This window comes from Lottia gigantea (genome assembly GCF_000327385.1).
Source record: "Lottia gigantea unplaced genomic scaffold LOTGIsca_109, whole genome shotgun sequence".
Classification (NCBI taxonomy): Eukaryota; Metazoa; Mollusca; class Gastropoda; family Lottiidae; genus Lottia; species Lottia gigantea.
Genome location: NW_008706978.1, coordinates 64896 through 73972, shown reverse-complemented (window position 1 = coordinate 73972; position 9077 = coordinate 64896).

The window sequence follows — 9077 nt, the reverse complement described above, 5'->3', positions numbered from 1 at the left end:
ACGATTTCATCGAATTTGTACAAGATCTTCTGATTTCAACCAAGCCTGTACGATTGTTTTCTCAAAACTGAAAGAGCGTGGGTACTCTTAACGATTTTTACGAAAATTCCACCTTAGCACAGATAGCAGCTAAAAGCAGACTTTATGCCGAAGTACCTCCAGGTTTAAAAAGTGCTCCATGTTTGTCCAGTAGATGCAAAACATGTCCCTTTATATCAGAAACTCATTATTTTGTAAGCAACTCTACGAATAAAAGGTACCCGATCCAGGAACATCTAACATGTGAACATTCGAATGTAATATATTTAATTTCATGCAAGACATGCCCCAAACAATATGTAGGAGAAACTAAGAATAATTTACGAACTCGCTTTAATGCTCATAGGTCAGACATCAAATTAAAGAAAGACAAGCCTGTTTCTAATCATTTCAACCTCAACGACCATTCAATAGACGATCTCACCCTAATCCCAATTGAGCGTATAGAAATTGACTTGCCCGAAGATGAAACTACCAAATTCCGTCAATCTAGGGAGGCCCATTGGATTGAGACATTGAATACAGCAAGACCTATAGGACTAAATATTCATCATAATGTAGGCATAGCACCCTTTGTTGTCCCGTTTAATACAACCAGCAATCGAGCAAGCAAGATAGTTCATGCCCACTATAAGAGCCTTCAAGAGAAATTCCCCCATGTCTATAAGCAGAAAATGATAGTTGCATATTCAAAAAATAAGAACTTAAATGATAATATTGTTCATAGTAAACCAAAAACAATCAGTACATAACATATACTATACTTCTCGCCCATCGGGCGAGTTATTTTTTCTAATTTCAGATCAGAATAAGAACAGAAGAAAACCCAATATCAAGACCCTTAATCCTAATTTCTAAATAAAGTGTCTGCTCCACCCTAGGCCTGTACATTTGGGAGAATCAAACCCTCCCTTCCCCGAAATCAAAAACCGTTCATCGAAAATGCGTCAAGTTAGAACTTGTCCGAGATCTTATCAATTCCAATGATCACACCAAGTTTCATCAGAATCAGTTGAAAACTGTAGCTTCAATGCTGCTCAGGAACTATTTTTAACAAATTTCGACGCGTTTTAACAAAGTCAAGGGCAATAACTCAAAATCCGTTCATCGAAAATGCGTCAAGTTAGAACTTGTCCGAGATCTTATCAATTCCAATGATCACACCAAGTTTCATCAGAATCGGATGAAAACTGTAGCTTCAATCCTGCTCACAAACAATTTTTAACAAATTTTGACGTGTTTTTACAAAGTCAAGGGCAATAACTCAAACACCGTTCATCGATAATGCGTCAAGTTAGAACTTGTCCGAGATCTTATCAATTTCAATGATCACACCAAGTTTCTTCAGAATCGGTTTAAAACTGTAGCTTCAATCCTGCTCACGAACTATTTTTAACAAATTTTGACGCGTTTTAACAAAGTCAAGGGCAATAACTCAAAAACCGTTCATCGAAAATGCGTCAAGTTAGAACTTGTCCGAGATCTTATCAATTCCAATGATCACACCAAGTTTAATCAGAATCGGTTGAAAACTGTAGCTTCAATCCTGCTCAAGAACTATTTTTAACAAATTTCGACGCGTTTTAACAAAGTCATGGGCAATAACTCAAAAACCGTTCATCGAAAATGCGTCAAGTTAGAACTTGTCTGATATCTTATCAATTCCAATGATCACACCAAGTTTCATCAGAATCGGTTGAAAACTGTAGCTTCAATCCTGCTCACGAACTATTTTTATCAAATTTCGACGCGTTTTAACAAAGTCAAGGGCAATTACTCAAAAAACGTTCATCGAAAATGCGTCAAGTTAGAACTTGTCCGAGATCTTATGAATTCCAATGATCACACCAAGTTTCATCAGAATCGGATGAAAACTGTAGCTTCAATCCTGCTCACGAACAATTTTTAACAAATTTCAAGGCGTTCTAAGTCAAGGGCAATATCCCAAAAACCGTTCATCGAAAATATATCAAATTCGAACTTGACCGAGATCTTATCAATCTAAAGCATCACACCAAGTTTGATCAAAATCAGATAAAAGCTGTAGTCTCTATAGTGCTCACAAGTAATGTTGACGGACGGACCGACGGACAGGGGCGACGACAATATACGACCACATATTCATGTGGGCGTATAAAAATGAAATGAATGGACGGACAACGCCATAGAGGGAAATTATCCAGGACAGCGGCATTAGACTACTCTGTTTCAATTTTCAACTGTCGAGGGATCTTAAACATACACAGCCTGTATAGCACACAGGTTAAACTAATGTTGCGATGAATGTTGCTGTTGTATGGTCCCAATCTTTATTTATAATGAGGTATTAGAACAGTACAGAAAAGGCAGAAGGCCAAAACGACGAACTTGTTTGTTTGGCTCCAATCATTTCATCTTCATCGTACATTAGTGCGCTGTACCAAGGACTAATCAAAATACACAATGTTAGTTTTGAAATGTTCCAATAATGTCGTTATTTCGAATTGTCAAAATTGACAGACATAAAAAGAATGTGAATTATATGACTGAAGTATAAAATTGGAAATATCTGAGATTTGAATGATGGTCGTGTCGAACCAGTCACAGTTGTATTGGATTTTGTGAGTTGAGAGCAGGCTGTAATTAGATTGATTAGTGAAGTCCTATAGATATTCAATAATATATTAGACTAATTCAAGAATTATATAATATAGCAAAAATGGCATCTCCTGTTGATGGTCAGAAACTATAGGATACACAACCAGGTTGTTCTTTTACTTCAATCAGATTCAACCTGCGCGGACAAAGTTGCTTGCAGAGTTCCTATTTTTGAACTACTTGTATGTGAACTGGATAATAAGCCTATTAATGATTCTAACTAAACCAAGTTGATTAAAAAATTGTGTTCATTTCGCTGATTTCAAATCTTGTATGTTCTGTCTTATAGTTCTTGTGCCATATATTCGTTAGCATTTTACATTATTAGACACCACGCATCAGAGTGAAGCTCGTTTCACGTTATCCTAAAGTCTCATTATGCCTCTTATAATTAGAGAAAAATTCTGAACCTGAGGAGACAATTTGCTCATAAGTGTCTAATCAACGCACTGATGCGCTAATGCAGTTAGGCTGAAACTAATTTGGCCATATGACTTAGAGGAGCCCAAGGCCAATAAGGTAATTATTAAAGAAGATGGCTTTCTTCATCATGTCTGTAAGAACGTGAAAATGACTTAGAGTTAGTAGTGAACTGATCTGGATGACCTAATTATAATTCTATCAGCCTTGTCATTTACTAAATTTCAACTACAGTATATTGAAGCATGGGACACAGCCAACCTAGAATTACCAATAGTAGTAAGATTGTAATACACATGTATTCTCTAAAATACATGCACCAAAGAAATCTAATTGGTGGCATGGGTTTCTTAACTTTCAGATTTTTACTAAAATCAATGAAAGTGTTCTGTTATAGGGGTGAATTAAATATGAAAACTCTTGTGGCTTTCTTTTATAACGATGTGTCTTCAGTGTCTTGTAAATTGCTTTCATCACTGTGTCTTCTGAGTTTTGTTATGAAGTGTTTATTAAGATGTTTGAAGAAACGTGGGACAGAATAATATTATAATCTCTGTTGTAATTGCAATTCCGTTTCTTAGTGATGTGCTGCAAAAACATATGCAGCAGTCCAGCTACAAACATTAAGTATCGTCCCTTGCTTAAATGACCATGTTCATCTAGAGAATATACTCGTACCCTTCTCTAAGCGTATTCACAACCTGTAAACCTTTAAACGATATATATACAGCTGTATGGAAGTTTTATGCAACGTTTGGACGTGTTTCCCTGTCGTCCTCAGGCACATAATGATAAGAAGTGATGGGAAACTATACATTAATGCTTATTATTAAGTGTTTTCTTCGAAACACGCCGAAACGTTGAAAAAAGAAGTGATTGCTGTTCCATAAAGCTGTGTCTATATTACAGTGAACCTTTTCAGGAAACCCACCTCTGTCTGTCATATTAAAGTGTTGTAATACAAGGTCAATTCTTTTAATAACATTGTAAAAGATAGCTTGCCAGGCAAGGTAACATACAGGGTTGCACAATATAGCTAATAGAGTGAAACGTCAAGTCAGACACGATATTTCGATGAAATATTATCCGATCATCGCGAAAATCGATAGGGATCATCTTCATAATGACATTGACATACAAAATAAAAATCAAAAGAATCTGTAAAGAATTGTAACCTGTAGAGTGAGCACGAGTTGCACAATATAGCTAATAGAGTAAAACGTCAGGTCACGATATTTCGGTGAAAAATTATCCGATCATCATGAAAATCGATAGGGATCATCTTCATAACGACATAGACATACAAAATAAAAATCAAAAGAATCTGTAGAGAATTGTAGCCTGTAGAGTGAGCACGAGTTGCACAATATAGCTAATAGAGTAAAACGTCAAGTCAGACACGATATTTCGGTGAAAAATTATCCGATCATCACGAAAATCAATAGGGATCATCTTCATAACAACATTGACATACAAAATAAAAATCAAAAGAATCTGTAGAGAATTGTAGCCTGTAGAGTGAGCACGAGTTGCACAATATAGCTAATAGAGAAAAACGTCAAGTCAGACACGATATTTCGGTGAAAAATTATCCGATCATCACGAAAATCAATAGGGATCATCTTCATAACAACATTGACATACAAAATAAAAATCAAAAGAATCCATAAAGAACTGTAGCCTGTAGAGTGAGCACGAGCCAAATGCGAACGGACGGACCGACGGGGTGATTACAATATACGCCCATATTACGTGTGGGCGTATAAAAATCGCTTAAGAAAAGAAAACATTTAACAAAATCCTGCGATCTAAATGAATTGAAAATCCCAATAAATAAGGGTGCTACAATACAATCGAACGCAACTGCAAAACTTGAGAGAGAACAACTAACTTAAAATAACCGTCTTTGAAGAATTTGTAATTCTTAACTAGGACTTAAAAGAATTGTCCAATAAATTCATCAGCTCAAACCCCCCGAAAAGCTACAAATCATGGTATTCGAAGAATGTAATATTAGAGCTAATTTGTAGAAAGTGACTCTGTATTTAGACTGTTGAGTATGGACAACTAATAATGACATAATTTCAATTTTGAAGCTATGGGTTGGAAAATGGAAATTAACATCGTAAACATTCTTATTTGTCGTGCACTGACTGGTTTTAGACGGTGGTATTAGGTCGTTTATCATTCGGTCTGATTTTTTACTTTTCTCTGTCCGTAGTAAATCAATATCTAGTTCTAAATTACCTGAATGAAAACAAATTGATAGAAAAAAACAGCATTAATTTAAAGCCTGAGTGTAGACTTGGCTATATGTTGAACGTCACAGTAACTAGTCCATTGGACATAATTATCTGAAGTCGAAAGCGTCATGTTGAATAGAAATTGTCGAGTTGTTAAGGTTATCAAATAAGGTCACCAAAATGTGATCAATACGTGTATAACACATAACCTGAATGTGGTGCACCGGTTACACATTATAATCAACAGGACTAATGGCTCATTTTAAAACTGAACATTTTAAGAGATTGGTTCACCATTTTTCGGGGGTTGTATTAGGTCTTGCACACATGTAAATAAGTTTTCGGAACTACTGTACGAAAATCGCATAATTATTCATTCAAATATATCTCAAACTAAGAATTTCACTTTCTATTTCCATATGTCTTTTCTATAATATAAGGCAGAGTCTTAAGAAAAGACGAGTCGTCTCTTTAACTTTCAAACGCAGATAGTAATAAAACGGATGGATGGATTAGAATGCTACGGAAGCGTATTAGGGCCATTCAATTTTTTTTTTTTAATTTTCAAGCTGGTATGTTGAATTTTCAAGTTAGTATGTTGAATTTTCAAGTTAGTATGTTGAATTTAGTATCTTGAATTTTCAAGTTAGTATCTTGAATTTTCAAGTTAGTATCTTGAATATAGTAACTTGAATTTTCAAGTTAGAATCTTGAATTTTCAAGTCAGTAACTTGAATTTTCAAGTTAGTAACTTGAAAATTCAACATACTAACTTGAAAATTCAAAAAAAAAAAAAAAAAAAAAAATGAATGGCCCTAATACGCTTCCGTAGAATGCTATCTGATTAGCTTAGCTAAACCTTTCCTGTTTCTGAGACTAAAGTTAAGATTCCATATACGCGTCATGCGGACATAAATGGCCCTTGCAGATCCGTCATGCGTCAAATATGATTCCATATGTGCGTTAAATGTATGCGTCTTTTGACGCACGGACTTCTAGACAGATGGATGCTTTGGTGCATAAAAAAGACAGGGAATCCCCACAAAATACGTCACATTTGGGAGATCTCCGCGCGGAAAGGCGTCCGGATGCGTCAAAAACCGCTACACCCAGCGATTTTTTTTTTACGCATGACGGAGACCAATTGACGGATACCGCTTCCGCATATATGGAATCATACCCTCTTAATTCAACCATTTCGATTTTTAACGCATGACGCATGACGGATGACGCATCCGCATGACGCGTATATGGAAACTTAGCTTTAGGTAGATTCATCAAACGGATGGTGAATCTGTCCCATAAAACAAATGCTGGAAATAAAATGAACATTTTGTTTGATTTGCATAGATTGTCATCAATATGTCTGTCAGTTTGGATTGTTCAATAACTACCTGCAGCTGTATAAGGGCCGTAGTTATGTGAAATATCTGAATAAATTTTCGATTCGACATTTTGGTCATTTTCTATACAAAATCAGTTAAACCCCGACGTGAATGGGACATATTTATTGTCTAAGAAGAGCACATTGTGTGTACATTTCATGTGTCTTTATGAGATAGATATCTATACCATAAGAATATAAAATAATCTAAAATACATTATAAGGCAAGATGCGAAACTAGCATTATATCTAATTCTATTTCACCGTAGTCATTAAATTGTTTCAAGTAAATTGAAAATGTCTAGTTTGATCAAAGAACTCATTTAAGGTTCTAGTTTCTTTTTGTGTCATTTAAATTTAATTAGAGCCACCTATTGAAACTTGCATTAGTTGAAAATAAAACCTCTTTCCTTTTCGTCTGAAAGTTGTAATAATCTTATATTATGACAATCGTTCCCTTTTCCCATTTATTTTATGATAGCCTTCCTGCATTAGACGCACAATTTCCCATCCGATATAAACTAGTATGAAAAATCGTAGAACACCTTTTGGCCTTAGAATAAAAAATACTTTACGAACATATATAGATATATTCTTTTATTGTAAATATTCGGACGAATAACATATCTCTTAATAATTCACTAATATGGTTTTACTACCACACATTTCTTAATTAGACCAAACATCTGCCTCTATTCCAGCCTCTGATAGCTATTTTGACAATTGTCAGCTGGAGACAGAAAAAATGTTCTTTTTAGGAGGGTGAGGGTCATATTTTCATTAAATAATAAACGTAAACAACGACGAAATCCAGAGAGGGATGTATATGGTTTAAACAATATTTATTTGCAATGATTTACTATAAATAGATATATACATATAGACAGAGTTATGGTTTCAGAAACAAGCCGAGGCTTATATAAAACCGATGTATGTAAATAATTGTGGCCATCACCATTGCTTTTGCTTTGTTAGCATCACGTTCGCCTGCAACCCTTGAACTTCGGTTGTCTTTGATGGTCAGTGAGACATCAGTTTAACTTTGATGAAACTGCACACGTAAAATAAGGGGGAATAATGATGGTATGACTGAACTACATACCTACAGTGGTACGAAAAATGTTTTCTGTCTAGACTCCTGTCAAAATAGGTATCAGAGTCTGGAATAGAGGTAGATGTTTCGGTCTAATTTCTTACATGAAAAACCGACTGTCACTTGTGACAAAATATCAAAAATTAAGTTTAGCTTTTCAACAAACTCAATGGATAAGTATGAAATGAAATACATCTATAACTTAATAGGTCATAAGAGAAATTGGTATGGCAGTTTGGACAGCTGACGTAGTTTTAATGGTTTGACCATACTATCATTATCCCTCATATGTTGACTGCCTACTTAATTATTGGTCATGTAATGAATGGTTAGTACTGGACACTTCTGGTAATTTTTGTTATCAGACAGACACGTGCCCCAAATAATCAAAACTGAAACACTATTTCCAGTGCCACGCTCCAGACATGACGTCATATCTAATACAGACGAACCGGAACTTAGTCGGCATTTTGAAGATGGTCAGAATTACAATGGACATTAAATCAGTTAAATTAAAGTATAAGTATTTCGTCTGAACCAGGATAAACTGTTCAACTCATTGTAATGTTACAAGGTTCTTAGTATTATTATTTTAAGAGTATTACTCGGTAATAATTGAAGTAGGCCTAGTCTTTTTTTAATATCTTGTAATTTGTCGATGACATTCCAAATTTTCCGAACGGTTTCAAAGTTATTATCTTTTAAAGTCTGTAATCAAAGTAGACAATGTTGTGATAATAACCACCAGGGATTACAATTGTTTTGCTCGATTAACTTACGATATAGAGTGGAAATGGAGTACATTTCTCTAGTGAATAGTTTTGAAATAACTATCAACTAGTTATCGTATATTCAAATCGTATTTTAGAATAAACATAACAATATTTATAGATATCTCCCATATTAAAAAAATTCATTCAAAATTGAGTTATATAGCTAAATTCAATTAGCCATCCCACCAGTTTTTCTTCTAAATGGAAAATTTCCTAAGATTAAGCGATGGATGTTGTAGCTATATGGATGTCGAGCTATATTCTCCTTTACCGAAAAGATTCCAGGAGAAAATCACTAAATAGTAAGAATTTATAATTATAATTATTATTTAAGCTTATTTCATTTTATAAATATGTTATTTTTTCCCTGAATGTTTTTTAATGTTTTAATTTGTAAATGTGATTAACATTGAAATTTTTATTTTGTGTATTTTAACTGTATTTGCTGTGTGACACATAAATAAACTACTACTAAAATTAAACCAATT